General features: G+C 41.8%; 1 long non-coding RNA gene across 2 annotated transcripts in view; it reads right to left on the bottom strand.

Annotated features, from left to right (window-relative positions):
• Nucleotides 1–18,028, bottom strand: part of LOC123382549 — a 47,646-nt gene that overhangs the window by 16,646 nt on the left and 12,972 nt on the right. For both annotated transcript variants that reach the window (XR_006591074.1, XR_006591086.1), the window contains one exon: nt 11,050–11,122. This is a non-coding gene — a long non-coding RNA (uncharacterized LOC123382549). The remainder of the gene's footprint in view (nt 1–11,049; nt 11,123–18,028) is intronic.

The raw sequence follows: 18,028 nt of genomic DNA, 5'->3' as shown, positions 1-18,028 counted from the left end.
TGTAAGTCAATCTGCTTTCCACATCAACACACACCAACAATCCGCATTATGCACCTCTGCAAAAAATCTTTTTGTACGATAGGCTATAAACAGCTGCCACCGGTGTTGGTGACTTTTACTAACTCAGGTGAGCTGCACATGAGCACACTTGAATTACTTATCCTTCCACAATCACTGTATTCTCTATGGAAGTTAATTTGGAGGATCCCCAGTTATTCCGACTTACACGGACTCATCAACACGCAGCCATTCTGACGATAAACTGGTAACAGCACGGCCTCGCTCAAGCTCGCTTTGGGCCAGTTTTTGTCTCCAGCCCTGCAACACGGCATGCGGCTGTGTTTCAACAACAGACTCAAAATAAACGACGACAGGACAATGACTGTGAAGACGAAAAGCCAGAACTCGCGTCCCTTCAATTTCATTATTTTATACGACCACGCGGAAGTTTTCTTTGTGCTTAAAACGTGGAAGAGTGAAAAAGTGCAGAAGCAATATTTTTGTCCGATACATGCACATTTTAGTTCAGAACCCAAAGAGTTTACTACAGTTGGGTATCTTTGAAATTAAAATATATTATTTTTAATAGAGAGAAGAACGATTGCTACTTATGACTGACCAGTAGAGGAAGTAATTTTGTCCGGTAGAGAACACCAATGTTGGTGTCAAATGCTCCAAACCACCACCCAAGCTAGACCGCAGCACCACCCTCCCACCCTCCCCATGCCTCCATGCCCAGGCCCCGAGGTGGGGGGGGGGGGTGGGGATGCCTGGCTGCACTGAAAGGTGGGGGCCGCGGTCAGGCTCTGCTCTTTTCCCCTCTGCTCCTCTATTCAGTCTGCAGAGACCCCCAGCAAGGAGGCCCTCTAGCTGCCGGGGCTCCCAGGCATCTGCCCCTGATATGTCATCAGCCGCCTTTTACCAGAAGGACAGAGTGCAGAAGGCTTTGGGAAGTGAAAAATAGCTGCTTCTCTCAAACAGCCCAGAGATCCATACTCTGGGATGGTTAAAAATAACCCCAAGGTCCAGGGGGAGACGTGGATCTCAGAGAAGCATTTGTCCCAGGGAGCACACACAGACAGCAGTCCATTTCCTCAGATGTAGCTTAAAATAGTAATGGAACAAGCCAGCAGTTTTAAATTCATCACTGAAAATTTTCCATATGCGGGCCGCCTGGGTGGCTCAGTCAGTTAAGCATCCGACTTCAGCTCAGGTCATGATCTCGCAGTCCATGAGTTCGAGCCCTGCATCGGGGTCGTGCCCACAGCTCAGAGCCTGAAGCCTGCTTCGGATTCTGTGTCTCCTCCTCTCTCTGCCCCTCCCCCACTCATGCTCTGTCTCTCTCTCTCTCTCTCTTAAAAAATGAATAAATATTTTTAAAAATTTTTCATATGCTGTCACAAACACCTTTTTTGGTCTTAGACAAAATTGACACTTATGTTCCCATACTATACTTTGCTTAAGTTTTATAATTACCTGTAACACACACACACACACACACACACACACACACACACACACAGAATGCACACACGCAAATACCCTTATATATACCCACTGATGTACATATATACATCCACATACACAATATTAATACTACATTGTTGAGATGTATATAAACACATATTTAATAACTATATATTTATATGTGCATATTAATCTGGTCTCACGTATATCTACATACATGTCTATTTATATCTATAAAATCAAGCAGATGATGGTTGGGAATAGTCTTTGGAAGAAAATCCGATATGTAAACGCAATGTATTTTTATTACACATCATTGGGTGAATATGCAGAAATGCAGAAAAGGATCCACTTTCTCCTAGAAGTTAAAAAGAGGTTTTTTAAAAAGTTCATTTTTAAATGGTTCATTTAAATGGTTCATTTTTAAATGGTTCATTTTCAAAAAAAATTAGAAGAAAATAATTCCTAGTAACAGAGGACATACAGATGAATATAAGTCATGAAAAAGAATGTATTTTGACATTATCATCAACTGAGTATTAAACGGTCAAAGGTCTGGGGTAAGTATAGACCAAGTAAAGATGCAAACACTGCCTAGTGACCACCGAGGGAATGTTCTAGGAGTGCACGTGGATCAGAAGTTTCTAGATAAGTTCCACATCCCCAAGGACAGTTCTGAACCTGGTAATCCCTGACCAGTCAGCCAGTCTTGGGTTTGCAGGACAAATCTAGTTCGGACTTTGAATCCCAAAACAGGATTGGAGTTGCTTTAGGGGATCCTAGAGAGAGGGCAATTTAGTCTCTGTAGAATCCCTTTAGGTTTTTAAACTGATTTCATACCATAAATCCTAATTCAGCCCAGATCTGTGCTGGCTCCCATAAGATGCCCCCCAGTGGGCTTCTAGAACCTCCCGATGCCCCAAAGCCTTGAACCTTGATCAAAGCCTGAGAAAACGGTAGTCGGTTCAGGCAGCCTGGTCTTGCTTAGTGAAAGTTCCAGAGTGTTGGCTTCAGAGCTATCTCAGAATTCATGTCAAGCCTCCCTGTGGTCTTTCATTGGACTTAGTACCAACCGCGGCAGGATGCTCAATTCCTTCATGACATCTTATTGCAGCTAATAGTCCCAGAGGGGGTAGGGAAAAGGCACACTGCTCTGCCAGCTCTCCACTGTGAGGCGACAGAAGCCAGGAGATGGATCTGCCAGTGGAATTCTGCTGCTTTCTCCCTAACTCTGGAAAGGTTTTCTTCCAAATCTTTGAGAGTTTCCTGTGCCTGTTAGGTAGGTTACGTATTTGGCTCAATGTGACTTTTTTCTTAGGCACATATACAGGACTCCTAGAGGAAACGGTACAGACATAAATATACTAACTTCTTGTTGAGGCTATAGGTTCTGTGAACAATAACAGCTGCCAGTATGAACAGCACAACTGAGACAAGTTACCCTTTTTGGATTAATATTACAAACATGATCATTATGTTTACTCCGTATCTGCTTCCAAGGCGTTCAAAAGACTTTTCAGATGATTTGTAAGAGGTTCTCAACCCGCTGGCTGTACCAAGATTGTTTTGGGGGAACTTGCTCCAAGGCAGCTGGAGATTTAGTCTCCTTTCTACATCTTCCTCCAAAGTCACCGTCTTGCAAAACCAGGACCAATAAGCGGAAATCTTTAACTGGTGCCTGTCAGAGGCCACGTTGCCTTTAATGACCAGACAAAGAGAGATAAAGAGATTCCCACAGCTGGGGTTGCCCTTGGTGGCTGGGCCTACATTTTGCTTTGGTTTCCAGAAGCAAGGCCTCCATCATCTGGTCCTCCCTAACGTGACTGATGGTCTCCTTTCTGGATATATCTCCCACGATAATGACAAGTTTTAGTCTGAATATAACTCATCTCTCCATCTGCCTTGTCATGGCTTTAGAGCCAGATTTTCTTCCCCTTTACTTCTTTCCTATTCCCCATGGTAGAGTGCTCTGCTGAGAACAGATGCTCAATAAAGAGTAAATTCTCAAATTCGCCCCACTGTAATTGTTCATTTCTGTGATTTTGATGACCTGAAATCCTTTCTTGGTTTGTACAAGAAGGGTAGGCAGAGAGAAAGTGAAACTGTTTCAGGTCTGTGGGAGCTGGGGCAAAGAGCTAAGTTGGGCCTAAGAACAGCAAAATCAGGCACATGATGTGTAACTTTCACTTTTATTTGAGCCCCTGCACCCTTTGACTATTTAAGGAAGAGCTGTCGGGTGACAATGAATTAGTACAGGCAAGTCCTATAAAAGGAACCTTAGAGACCACCTAGTCATGCCATTTACCTCCACTGAATATCCTCCAGTGGCAGTCACTGTTAATTGTAGAAATCTATGCATTTTGAGGAAGCTTTACTTAAAGACTACATGTTAGGCCACAAAATAGGTCTCAATCAATTCAAGATTAAAATCATACCAAGCATCTTTTCTGACCACAATGGCTAAAACTAGAAATTAATTATAAGAAGAAAACTGAAAAAAACACAAACATGCAGGGACAAACAACATGCTACTAAACAATCAACGAGTAAATGAAGAAATCAAAGAGGAAATCAAAATATAATTCGAGACAAATGAAAATGGAAACACAACTTTCCAAAATCTATGGGACACGACAAAGGCAGTTCTAAGAAGAAAGTTCAAAGTGGCACAGGCCTACCTCAAAAAAACAAGAAAAATCCAAATAAACAATTTAACCTTGCACCTAAAGGAACTACAAAAAGAACAAATAAAACCTAAAGTTAGTAGAAGGAAGGAAATAATAAAGATAAGAGCGGAAGTAAATGAAATAGAAACCAAAAACAAAACAAAAAAAACAATAGAAAAGATCAATGAATCTAAAAGCTGGCTTTTTAAAAAGATAACCAAAATTGATAAACCTCTTGCCAGACTCATAAAGAGAGAGAGAGAGAGAGAGAGAGAGAGAGAGAGAGAGAGAACCCAAATAAATAAGATCAGAAATGAAAGGAAGAAGTTACCCACAGAAATACAAAGAATCTTAAGAGACTATGAATATTATGAATAATGTATGCTAAAAAATTAGAAAACATAGAAGAAAGGGATAACTTCCTAAAAAATACCTTCTAACACTGAATCACAAAGAAACAGAAAATCTGAATAGATTGATTATATGTAACAAAATTGAACCTATTTTAATTTTTAAACTCTCCAAAAAGAAAAGTCCAGGACCAGAGAGCATCACAGGCAAGTTCTACCAAGTTTTCAAGAAGAGCTAACACCTATCTTTCTCAAGTTATTGCAAAAAATTGAAGAGGGAGGAACACTTTGAAACTCATTTTATAAGGCCAGCATTACCCTGATACTGAACCCAGACAGACACCGCACAGAAGAAAATTATAGGCCAATATCCTTAATGAACACAGATGCAAAAATCCTCAACAAAATATTAGTGAAACAAATTCAACAATATAGTAAAAGTATCATACACTATGATCTAGTGGGATCTATTCCAGGGAAGCAAGAATCTTGGTTCAACATCTGCAAATCAATCAACATGATATACCACATTAACAAAATAAAGACTAAAAATAATATGATCACTTCAATACATGCAGAAAAAGCATTTGACAAAATTTAACATCCATTTACGATAAAAACTCTCATCAAGGTAAATATAGAAGCAACATACCTCAACATAAGAAAGGCCAGATGTGACAAACCCACAGCTAACATCATACTCAACAGTGAAAAGTTGAAGTCTTTCCCTCTAAAATCAGTAACAACACAAGGACGTCCACTCTCACCACTTTCATTTAACATAGTATTGAAAGTCCTAGCCACAGCAATTAGGCAAGAAAAGGAAATACAAGTCATTGGAAAAGAAAAATTGGAAATTGGAAAAGAAAAAGTAAAATTGTCATGGCATAATATTATATATAGAAAACCATAAGGACTTCACTTCAAAATTGTTAGAATAAATAAATTCAATAATATCACAAGATACAAAATTAATACACAGAAAGAGTAATTTTTCTATATGCTTATAATGAGCTATCAGAAAGAAAAATCAAGGCTATAATCCCATTTACAATTGCATCAAAAAGAATAAAACACCTAGGAATAAAGTTAATCAAGATGAAAGACCTGTACTCTAAAAACCATGAGACATTGATTAAAGAAATGGAAGATGACACAAATAAATGGAAAGACATTCCATGCTCATAGACTGGAAGAATTAATATTATTAGAATGTCCATACTACCCAAAGAAATATACAGATTCAATGCAATCCCAATCAAAATTCCACTGGCATTTTTCATAGAGCTAGAACAAAGAGTCCTAAAGTTTATGTAGAAACACAAAAGATCCCAAAAAACCAAAGTAATCTTGAGAAAGAAGAACAAAGTTGGAGGTATCATGCTCCCTGATTTAAAACTATACTTCAGAGTTATAGTCATCAAAACAGTATGGTACTGGCATGAAAATATACATATAGATCAATGGAACAGAATAGAGAGCCCTGACATAAACCCACATATATATGTCAGTTAATCTATAACAAGCTGCAAGAATATACAATGGGGAAAAGACGGCCCCTTCAATAAATGATGTTGGGAAAATAGGACAGCTACATGCAAAAGAACGAACCTGGACCAATATCTTACACAATATACAAAAATAAATTCAATGTGGATTAAAGACTCGATGTAAAACCTGAAACCATAAAACTCCTAGAAGAAACATAGGCAGTAAGCTCTTTGACATCAGTCTTAGCAATATTTTGAGGGGTCAGTCTCCTCAGGCAAGGGCAACAAAAGCTAAAATAAACAAATAATATTACATCAAACCACAAAGTTTTGCACAGCAGAGGAAACCATCAACAAAGTGAAAAGGCACACTACTAAATGGAAGAAGATATCTGCAAATTATACATCCAACAAGGGGCTCATGTTTAGAATATATTTTAAAACTTACACAACTCTTATCACAATGAGCACTAAATAATCTACAGATTATTGCTGAATCACTAGATTCTACACCTGAAGCTAATATAACACTGTATGTTAACTATACTGGAATTAAAATTTAAAACTTAATTAAAAAAAAAAACTAAGATGAGAAATCCATGGCCAATTATTGTGACATTTCTCCTCAGCCAAGTAACCGAGTAATAACAGAATGATGAACACCTACGGGGAAAGATGTCTCATAATTAACAAGCCACTCTGCCATATTAAAATAACAAAAGTAAGGCAAACATATTTGGGATTTTCAAAATTGCCATAAAATAAACAGAAATAATTCTGACCAAAAAAAAAAAAAAGGATACAACTTAATATCAAAAAAGCAAACAACCTGATTATTAGATGGGCAGCAGATATGAATAGACATGTTTTGCAAAGAAGATACAGATGGCCAACAGACACATGGAAAGATGCTCAACGTTACTAATAGTCAAGGAAATGCACATGGAAACCACAATGAGGTGTCACACCTGTCAGATTAGCTAGAATCAAAAAGACAAAAAATAACAAATATTGGTGAGCATGAGGAGAAAAGGGAACTCTTATGCACAGTTGGTGGGAAAATAAATTGGAGCAGCCGCTGTGGAAAACAGTATGGAGGTTCCTCAAAAAATTAAAAATAGACTACCAGCAATTCCACTCCTGGGTATTTATCCAAAGAAAACATAAACATCAATTTGAAGAGATCTATACACACCTGAGTTCACTTAAGATTTATGGCCAAGATTTGGAAGCAACCTAAGTGTCTGTCAACAGATGAATGGATAGGGGCACCTGGGTGGCTCAGTCAGTTATGCATCTGACTCTTGATTTCTGCTCAGGTCATGATCTCACAGTTTATGGGATAGAGACCCACGTCAGGCCCTGTGTTGACAGCATGGAGACTGCTTAGGATTCTTTCTCCTTCTCTCTCTGCCCCACCCCCACTTTCTTTCTTTCTTCCTTTCTTTTTTTCTTTCTTTCTTCCTTTCTTTCTATCTCTCTCTCTCCTTCTTTCTCTCTTTGTCTCCTTCTTTCTCAAAATAAATAAACTTTAAAAAATAGATGAATGAGGGGTACCTGGGGGCTCAGTTGGTTGAGTGTCCAACTTTGACTCAAGTCATGATCTCACGGCTGGTGAGTTCAAGTCCTGCATCGGTCTCTGTGCTGACAGCTCAGAGCCTGGAGCCTGCTTCGGATTCTGTGTCTCCCTCTCTCTCTGACCCTCCCCCGTTCATGCTCTATCTCTTCTCCGTCTCAAAAATAAACATTTAAAAAAAATTTTTTTAAAATCTTGACAAAACTGGAAGAGGACTTCAACTCTCTCCATTTTGACCTCCATCTGTACCTTCTTTATTTTTTTTTAAGTTTATTCATTTATTTTGAGAGAGACAGAGACAGAGTGAGCGGGGTAGGGGCAGAGAGAGACTCCCAAGGAGGATCCATGCTGCCAGCCCAGAGCCCAACGTGCGGCTCAAATACACAAAATCGTGAGATCGTGACCTGAGCCAAAACCAAGAGTTGGATGTTTAACTGACTGAGCCACCCAGGCAACCCTGCACTTTGTGGTTGATTAAGTTCTTTCCAGCTTCTCTCTTAACTCAGGCAATAGACCCTGGGAGCAAAGCATCCACGATGGGAACTGAAAATGCCCCCTCGAGCAATATGACTGCCCCCAGGTGACTGACCCCAGGACAAGGCCTAACCTGCCCTTCACTGCCCACCTACATGTACCCACAGTCCCACATTCTCCTTACATAAACCTGGAAGGATTTTCAGCACTTTGGAGACAGTCTTCGAGACGTCAATGCACTGTCTTCCTGGTGTTGGCCTCACTGAAATAAATTCCTTTCTTGTTTCACCACCACTCATCTCTCTGCTTTTGGATTTTGTCAGCGGTGAGTGGCTGAACCTGGTCTGTTTGGGCCCCCCCACCAGAGCCAGGTGCTCTTCACCCCTGCACCCTGTTTGTAAGACAACAACAACTAGAACAGAAGCTCTAGGAGAGCCGGGCCCTTGTCTGTCCATCCTCCACACTGCTGCGTCCCTAAGTCCTGGCACAGTGTTTGTGCCCACTATATAGTAGGAGCTCAATAAATACTGGGGAGAAAACAAGAAAATAAAAAGGTAGATAGAGAAAGAGACGCCAGGGATGGGCAATTAGAAAAAAGGCCATGTGAGGACACAGGAAGAAGACATCCATCCGTAAGCCATAAAAATGGGTCTCAGAAGAAACCAACGACCCCACTGGCACCCTGATCTTGGACTGCCAGCCTCCAGATAAGAAAAGAAATGTCCGTTGCTTAAGCCCCCCAGTTTGTGGTATTCTTTTAGGGCCGCCTAGACCCACTAGGCCAGTATTGGGACTTGAGTTGTCCCCTAGGAAGGAACATCCTCTTGGGTGAGGCAGCTCCCTTCACTTGAGGCACTGATTTCCCAGGCAGGGTCTGAGCAGGCAGCCCAGCGGCCAGGGCTGGGTCCTGCAGGGTCTGAGCTGTACCCCACGGCATCCTCCACAGCAAAGCCCCGTGACAGTGCAACGACCCACGAGGACCGGGATGGCTATAAGGGAAATAGAGCAAGGCGGAGGACAGTATTAAATCAACTTGGTGACTTGCCATCAAATACAGGCTTTAAAATCTTAAGTAAATCTGGATTCATAGAGCAGCGTGTCAGAATCTGAATCGTCAAGATCATCGTGTCGAACCCCTTATCTAAACGATAGGGGCCAAGAGGCTCAGAGAAGTCGAGATTCTCTCAAGATCTAGAGGCAACGTGGAAACCAAGGTGGACCCAAGATCCCGGCTTCCTGATGTTTTCTAAGATATCCTGTCTAGCTAAAATTGGTTTTATAGTCACTACACCTACGTGGCTCTAAATATAATTTAAAGCTTCCAGCTTGATTGAAAACAAAGCCAAACGTAAACCATACTGTGTGTAAACTTGGCAGGGTCACGGCTATGACTGTGTCCCTGTGAGGAAGCCTCCCAAGACCTCAGGACTCACGGCACAGTATGATCTGACCGGCCCAGAACAGCAGAAAACATGGGGGTGGACCATTTTTTTGCTTCCAGGTGGGAACAGGATAGAACACATCTCTCTCCCTTTATTTCCTCCCCTCCCTCCTCCTCTCACTCCCCCCTCCTCCCCTCCTCCTTCCCTTTGTTCTCCCTCTCAATTCTGTCACGTTATCTGCACATCTTGAGTACTAGAATCTCATTGTTTAATCTAAGGGACCAGAGTTTTAGTCCAGATGATAAAGCTCAAGAGTTGAATGGCTATCAGCCCTCCACAATAAATGTTACTCTTCTTTTGTGCTGTCGGATTGGTGCCACATCTCCTTTACAAGTCAATTTTTTTCTCCTATACAGCTTTTCCCAGAACAACTAAGAAATCCCTATTGAGGCAGTGCATCCCAAATCCTACTATTAAAGGCTTTGGGCTTCTTTTAGACGTCCTGACAGAATTTTCTCCAGAATGCCGTCAAGGTGTCCAAGTGGACTCAGTTGCCTGAAAGCAACAGAAACTCCTGACCCAAGTGACTGATACAGTAATGAATGAATCTTCTCACACAAAACTAATGACGGGGGGGCGGGGGGGAGTAACTCTCTCAATGAAAAGGGTATGTTGCTAGATGAGATACGAAGAGCAATGCTGGGAAAAAATGAAAGAACTGATAAGTTGGGGGCAAATGCTTGGGCCAACGTTGAGGCAAAGCCTGAATCCAGAGAAGGAATGCTCAGCCACTTTGCTCCAGGGCATAAGAACTTGGGTTCTGAGGCCTCCCCGAGGGAGAGGGAGAAATCAACGCCCAGGCAGGGGTCTTACTGGGGTGCTTCCTATGGCTGATACCCCCAAAAGTCCCCTGTCAAGGAAAGTGTGAACCAGAAACAAACCTTCCCATCCCCTACGATCCTAGGGGATCTCGGAGAAGGTTGCTGGGCACTGACTACAGAAAAGGAAAGAAAAAGAAGAAAGAGAAAGAAACTGTCCTGGAGGGGTCTTGACTGCAGCCCCATCCTTGCTGCCTGGGGCAGATTTGCAGGCCTAGTTCCCTTCTGGAATCTCAAGCCAGGAATTGGGTTTAAGGTGTCACTGACCAGTAGAGCCCCCAGGTATCTGGCAGAAGCAAATATAAATCCTCTATGGAGGAAGTACCTCTATCCCAACCTCCCAGAAGCCCTGGATACCATTTTTCTAAGGCCCACGGCCCCTGCAGAGATAAATGGCAAATCGGGAAACAAGGTTCCAGGAGAAAAGGCCAGCAGAAGCAAGGAAGAACAGACACAGACCTGCACAAACTTTTAGAAATCTATCAGATACAAATTGTAAACCAACTATACTGCTGAGTTTCAAGACATAAGCCAAGTCCACAGGAAAGGCTGTTCCACTGTTGCAGCTGAACTCCACAGTTGAGCACCTCAACAATTATGTCAGGCGTCTTAATACTTCCTGTCTTTCTACCTTGGCCTCCAACCTGAGCAACCTGTTTGTCCTCCACCAGCTCTCCTCATGATCACAAGATGGCTGCAGCTGCTCCCGGTTTCACAACCACACAACCTCCAGAGGCAAAAAAAGAGAGGGTATGTTTCCACGTACCTCTTTTTAAGACTGAATCTTCGCAGCTGGCTTCAAACACTTCATGGGCCAGGATTTCATCACACACACATGACTAAGGGAATTACAGGGAAGGAGAATTAACTGAATTAGATCAATAATGAGTCAGTTGCTGGGACGAGGGATGGTGGGCCTACCCTAGAGCTGCTGTGGAGGAGGATAAATACATACACAAAACGCAAGCTTTAACAGCAAGGTTAAAAAATGTGGTGGGGAGGGGTGTGGACAGAGGTAGGAACATATCTTCAGCAGCCTCCCCTTCCCAGGTTTTCACATGTGCAGTCTGCTGATAACATTTTCCAACTCTAGGACTTTTGGCCTCTAATCATCTGACAGTTGCTCAGCTGTAGATTATTACCTCTGCTCTCCCCTGCCAAAGAAGCTACTTTAGCACATGTAGGATGAGTGCATGGCTTTTGTCACCCTTGGGCTGATCGTTAACATTTAATACGAGGGGCGCTTGGCTGGCTCAGTAAGTGAAGCACATGACTCTTGATCTCAGGGTCGTGAGTTCGAGACTCACACCGGATGCACAGATTACTTTAAAAAAAGTTGCGAAACATTTAAGATGATACTCTACTAGTTCTGTTTTCCAGATTCTATGTTATGTTTTGTGAGGAAATGACACTTTGCATAATCTACTGCCAAGGCACGGAATTTGGTGACAGGTTTCAATTCTGTATCAATCCACAGTAAGAAGGTATTGTCGGGTATTGAGTTTTGACGATTGAAAGGTTAAAATATACATCTGAAAGCTGAGAAAGAGTTAAAAATCAACGTGCGGAAGTTAAAGAAAGGGAATGGGCACTTCGTGGCCTTTCTGGGGTTGCCAGGGTAGTACAGAGATTGACGTTTCAAAGATGTAGCTCATTAACCTTCTTGGGCCCCGGCTTAGCCAAAGGGAACAGTTACGGAGTTTCATGCAGAATGTCACTTCTCAGAGGTCCGGGAGGATCACACGTCCCCAGGGCCCACATCCACACTGATCCACTGAGCCTCCCCTGGCAACAGTCCTGTAAATATTAGAGTGACCACACATCCGGGTTCTTGCTGTGCACCTGTCGTCTGGCATCCCTGTCACTCTAAGCAATGCCCGTGTTTGGAAGAGAAAATATATGGTCATCTTCCCCAGAATCATGACATTTTCTACATCCTATAACTCTGTTTGCACATTATTCCTGATCCCCATCTCCACTACTGACCTACCCCTCACAACTTCCTGCGGGCGGTGGGCACCTCCGTGGGGAAGCCAGGGTATGGAGATTAGACAGCCCCCGGGATCCTTGCCCCAAACTCAGCACTACACTTACTTTTCTGGGCCCTGCTTTTAAAGTGTTATCATTTCTACTTTCATTATCATTGCTTCCTCCGACAGACCCCTTTTATTACTACGGATAAATCTGCCTTGGAATTCAAAATGCCTACCTGCACACCTCCCCCACACTTCTCTCCCTTTACTTCTATCTGCTATATGTTATTAACCCTATATATCAGACGTGCCAACCAGAAAAGTTCAGCTCCCCAGTGAAATAATAACTATTTTCCAGGGATTCTGACTTTGCGGGAAAGTTAAATTTGAACACTTCTAGTAACCCTTTCAACTCCAAAATGTTCTGGCCCTAAGTGCCTAAAAGAACACAGGGCACTACCCCACAAGGTACCATATACAGCTACGGACTGAAGTGTGTTCCCCTCAAATTCGTACGTGAAGCCCTAACCCCCAATGTCACAAGTTGCGGATAGGGTCTTTAAGGGAGTAATTACAGTTAAAGCCATAGGGATGAGACCCTAATCCAATATGACTGGTGTCCTTGTAAAAAGAGGAAGAAACACGAGCAATGTTGCCACTCAGGGGAAAGACCATGTGAGGACAGGGTGAGAACAGGGTGTCTACAAGCCACGCACAGGGGTCTCAGCAGAAACCAAACCTGCTGATTCTTTGACCTTGACCTTGCAGCCTTCAGAATTGCGAGAAAACAGATGTCTGCCGTGCAAGCCTCCCAGTCTGTGGGATTACAGCAGCCTGAGCAGACTGATATACACACAAAAGAAGGGTGGGATCTATTTCTTTCTTACTTACAGTTTACTATCCAGTCACGGTTCTCAGACATAGAAAAAAAAAAAGTACAGCAAATACTTCAAGTGTTTTGTAATTTCCCTGGTGGATGACTTTCATCTTCTTTAAAGTATTCTTTAGCCCCTATCTTGGTCTGATCTATGCAAAACTGCTGTATGTCAATTTTGTGTCTTTGCATGCTGTCACTGTCAGTCAACTAAGTGCCTTGGGATTACATGGATAGCTCCCAGTATGCTAACCTCGGATTCCCCCTGACTTTGGTGGTTTTCAACCCAAGTTAGTTAAAATATAGTGTAGTATTGGTTTCAGGAGTAGAATTTAGTGATTCATCACTTACATATAACACCCAGCGCTCGGCAATCAAAAAGAATGAAATCTTGCCATTTGCAACTACGTGGATGGAACGAGAAGGTATTATGCTAAGCGAAATTGGTCAGTCAGAGAAAGACAAATATATGACTTCACTCATATGAGGACTTTAAGACACAGAACAGAGGAACACAGGGAAGGGAAGCAAAAATCACGTAAAAACAGGAAGGGGCACAAAACATAAGAGACTCTTAAACATGGAGAACAAACAGAGGGTCACTGGAGGGGTTGTGGGAGGGGGGATGGGCTCAATGGGTAAGGGGCACTAAGGAATCTATTCCTGAAATCATTGTTGCACTATATGCTAACTAATTTGGATGTAAATTAAAAAAATAAAATTAAAATTAAAAAAAAATAACACCCAGTGCTCATCACAACAAACGCCCTCCTTAATGCCCATCATACATTTAGCCCATCCCCACTACCACCTCCCCTCCAGAAACTCTCAATTTGTTCTCTGTATTTAAGAGTCTCTTATGGTTTGTCTTCCTCTGTTTTTTTTTAATCTTATTTTTCCTTCCCTTCCCTATGTTCATCTGTTTTGTCTCTTAAATTCCACATCATAAGTGAAATCCTATGACATTTGTCTTTCTCTAACTTATTTTGCTTAGCATCATATATAGATCACATCTTCTTTCTCCATTCATCAGTTGATGGGCATTTGGGCTCTTTCCATAATTTGGCTATTGTTGATATTGCTGCTATAAACATTGGGGTACATGTGCCCCTTCAAATCAGCGTGTTTTTTAATCCTTTGGATAAACACCTAGTAGTGCAATTGCTGGGTCATAGGGTAGTTCTATTTTTTTTTTTTTTTTTTTTTGAGGACCCTGCATACTGTTTCCCAGAGTGGCTACACCAGTTTGCCTTCCCACCAAGAGTGCAAAAGTGTTCCCCTTTCTCTGCATTCTTGCCAACATCTGTTGTTGCCTGAGTTGTTAATTTTAGCCATTCTGACTGGTGTGAGGTGGTATCTCATTGTGGTTTTGATTTCTATTTCCCTGATGATGAGTGATGTTGAGCATCTTTTCATGTGTCTGTTAGCCATATGGATGTCTTCTTTGGAAAAGTGGGTCCATTCATGTCTTCTGCCCATTTCTTCACTGTATTATTTGTTTTTTGGGTGTTGAGTTTGGTAAGTTTTGTATAGATTTTGGATACTAGCCTTTTATCTGATATGTCATTTGCAAATATCTTTTCCCATTCCGTTGGTTGCCTTTTAGTTTTGTTGATTGTTTCCTTCGTCATGCAGAAGTTTTTATCTTAATGAGGTCCCAATAGTTCATTTTTGCTTTTGTTTCCATTGCCTCTGGAGACATGTCTAGTAAGAAGTTGCTGCAGCCAAGGTCAAAGAAGTTGCTGCCTGTTTTCACCTCTAGGATTTTGATGGCTTCCTGTCTTACATTTAAGTCTTTCCTCCATTTTGAATCTATTTTGTGTATGTTGCTGTCCAGTTCCCCCAGCACCATTTGCTGAAGAGATGGTCTTTTTTCCATTGCATACTCTTTCCTGCTTTGTTGAAGATTGGTTGGCCATATGTTTTTAGGTCCATTTCTTGGTTCTGTTCCATTGATCTATGTGTCTTTTTTTGTGTTGGTACCATACTGTCTTGATGACTACAGCTTTGTAATACAGCTTAAAGTCTGGGATTGTGATGCCTCCAGCTTTGGTTTTCTTTTTCAAGATTTCTTTGGCTATTCAGGGTCTTTTGTGGCTCCACACAAATTTTAGAATTATTTGTTCTAGCTTGTGAAGAATACTGGTGTTATTTTGATAGGAATTGCATCAAATGTGTAGGTTGTTTGGGGTAGTATATTTATTTTAACAATGTTTGTGCTTCCGATGCATGAACATGAAATGTTTTCCCATATCTTTGTGTCTTCTTCAATTTCTTTCACAAGCTTCCTATAGTTTTCAGTGTACAGACCTTTTGCTTCTTTGGTTAGGTTTATTCTGAGGTTTCTTATGGTTTTGGGTACGATTGCAAATGGGATCAATTCCTTGCGTTCTCTTTCTGCTGCTTCATTATTGGTGTATAGAAATGCAACTGATTTCTGTACATTGATCTTATATCCTGCAACTTTGCTGAATTCATGTATCAGTTCAAGCAGTGTTTCAGTGGAGTCTCTTGGGTTTCCCACATAGAATATAGGATTCCCCCTTAAAACCCTGTCCACATGAAATGACTCAATCCCTGTAAATCCTGCTCTGTGGGGGCTGCTAGGAGTCCTGCCCAGACCTCCTTCAAGTGTGAAGCCCTTGTTCCCCGGCTGCTGGCACGTTGGCAGTTCAGGCTTTCTCCTTCAGAAGACAGCTTCCTCACTCAAGGTACATCCCACCCCAGGGGCAGCCTCAGCTCCCTTCTCCTTCTACTCCCATGGCCTTCCAATAGGCTAGGTACACATCCACGCAGACCCTTGCCTTACATGGTCCCTTTGTGGGAATGTTCTCCAGTTACCCATATGCCAAACTTCCTCCCTTCCTCCAAGTCTCTGGTCCTATGTCTCTTCTCAGTGAGGCCTGCCCCCCTCCACCTGCACAATCCTACAATCTGCCCCGCTCCACTCCACCCCAGTAGGCCCAGCTCTCCTTCCTGCCCTATTGTTTCCCCCCACTTCTAACCTACTATGTACATTTCATGTTTGCTGTTCCCTCCAGTCGCAAGGCAAGGGTCTATTTTGTTCACAGATGTATTCCAAGCACATAGTGGGTACACAGGAAACCTTTGTCAAAGTTGTTTGATAAACTTTTCATCAGCTTAAGTAGGGATATGACTTCACTCTTCATAGGATCCAACTCCCTGACATCAAAAAAAAGCCATAATGAAGAAAATGCAGTCTTCTTTACACAATGGAGAACTTATGCTGCCTCAGACAATTCTGAGTCTCAGGGTCAAATGCCATAAAAGCAGTACCATAATACCTAGCATATTTGACAACTATGACAAGTCATTTTTTCATATTTTCTTAACTGTAAACAAAATTATTTTCAGTAATTACCAAAACTAATTTTATTTTTATACTTAATTATATTTTTTTTGCTTGATTCCTTTAGTTTCACAACAACTAGCTAAAGGTTTTTAAAGGAGTCAACATGGCAGAGAAGTAGGGGGGCCCAAAGTTCCCTTATCCCTCAAACACAGCAGTACTGAGGCCAGAAGACTTGGAATTCGAGGAATCCGGGCTACAGAGTGACAGAAATGTCTCCAGGGGCCCACAGGGACAATGTGGCAAAGCCATAGGTGCAGGATTGCAAACTGTGAGAGATAAAACAGACAGTGTAAGAATGGAGATGAGGATCCCCTTCTGTGAAGAGACAAAAGGGAGGGAAAGAGAGGTTGTGAAAGTGAGGATTGTATTTGGAGAAGAGAAAAACCACAGACCAGGGATCGAAAAAAAATGGAAGAAGATCCAATCTCTCTCTAACTGAGAGGCTTTCTCCGGACTGGGGCCACTACACCGTTCACGCACCTGGGGAGGAGGGGAGCCAGCACCTGGCTTGGCAGTTAGCTTCCAGGTGCAGTCGGAGAGAGCAATTCTCTCCCTTGAGTGCTGTGGAAAGAAGGCAAATTTCCTTAGTGGGACAAAGACCCCACTAAAAAGGAGAACTATAGACCAATTTCCCTGATGAACATGGATGCAAAAATTCTCAATGAGATACTAGTAAATCGAATTCAACAGTATATCAAAAGAATTATTCACCACGATCAAGTGGGATTCATTCCTGGGCTGCAGAGCTGGTTCAATATTCGCAAACCAGTCGATGTGATACATCACATTAATATAAGAAAGGATAAATACCATATTTATCTATTGACCATCCTGTCAATAGATGCAGAAAAAGCATTTAACAAAATACGGAATCCTTTCTTAATAAAAACTCTCAAGAAAGTCGGGATAGAAGGATCATACTTAAACATCATAAAAGCCATTTATGAAAAGCCCACAGCTAATGGGGCTTTCCCTCATTCTCAATGGGGAAAAACTGAGAACCTTCCCCTGAGATCAGGAACACAACAGGGATTTCCACTCTTACCACTGTTGTTTAACATAGTGTTGGAAGTCCTAGCCTCAACAATCAGACAACAAAATGAAATGAAAGGCATCCAAACTGGCAAAGAAGAAATCAAACTTTCACTTTTTGCAGATGACATGATACTCTACATGGAAAACCCAAAAGACTCCTCCAAAAAACTGCTAGAACTGATACATGAATTCAGCAAAGTTGCAGGATACAAAATCAACGTACAGAAATCAGGTGCATTTCCCTATACCAATAATGAAGCAGCAGGAAGAGAAACCAAGAAATCAGTCCCATTTATAATTGCACCAAGAACCATGAAATACCTAGGAATAAGCTTAGCCAAAGATGTAAAAGATCTGTACGCTGAAAACTATGGAAAACTTATGAAGGAAATTGAAGAAGACACAAAGAAATGGAAAAACATTCCATGCTCATGGATTGGAAGAAGAAACATTGTTAAAATGTCAATATTACCCAAAGCAATCCCAATCA

The sequence above is a fragment of the Felis catus genome, chromosome A1 (genome assembly GCF_018350175.1).
Source record: "Felis catus isolate Fca126 chromosome A1, F.catus_Fca126_mat1.0, whole genome shotgun sequence".
NCBI lineage: Eukaryota > Metazoa > Chordata > Mammalia > Carnivora > Felidae > Felis > Felis catus.
Note: the sequence above shows the minus strand (reverse complement) of the source record. Positions and strands in the feature narration are given on the sequence as shown.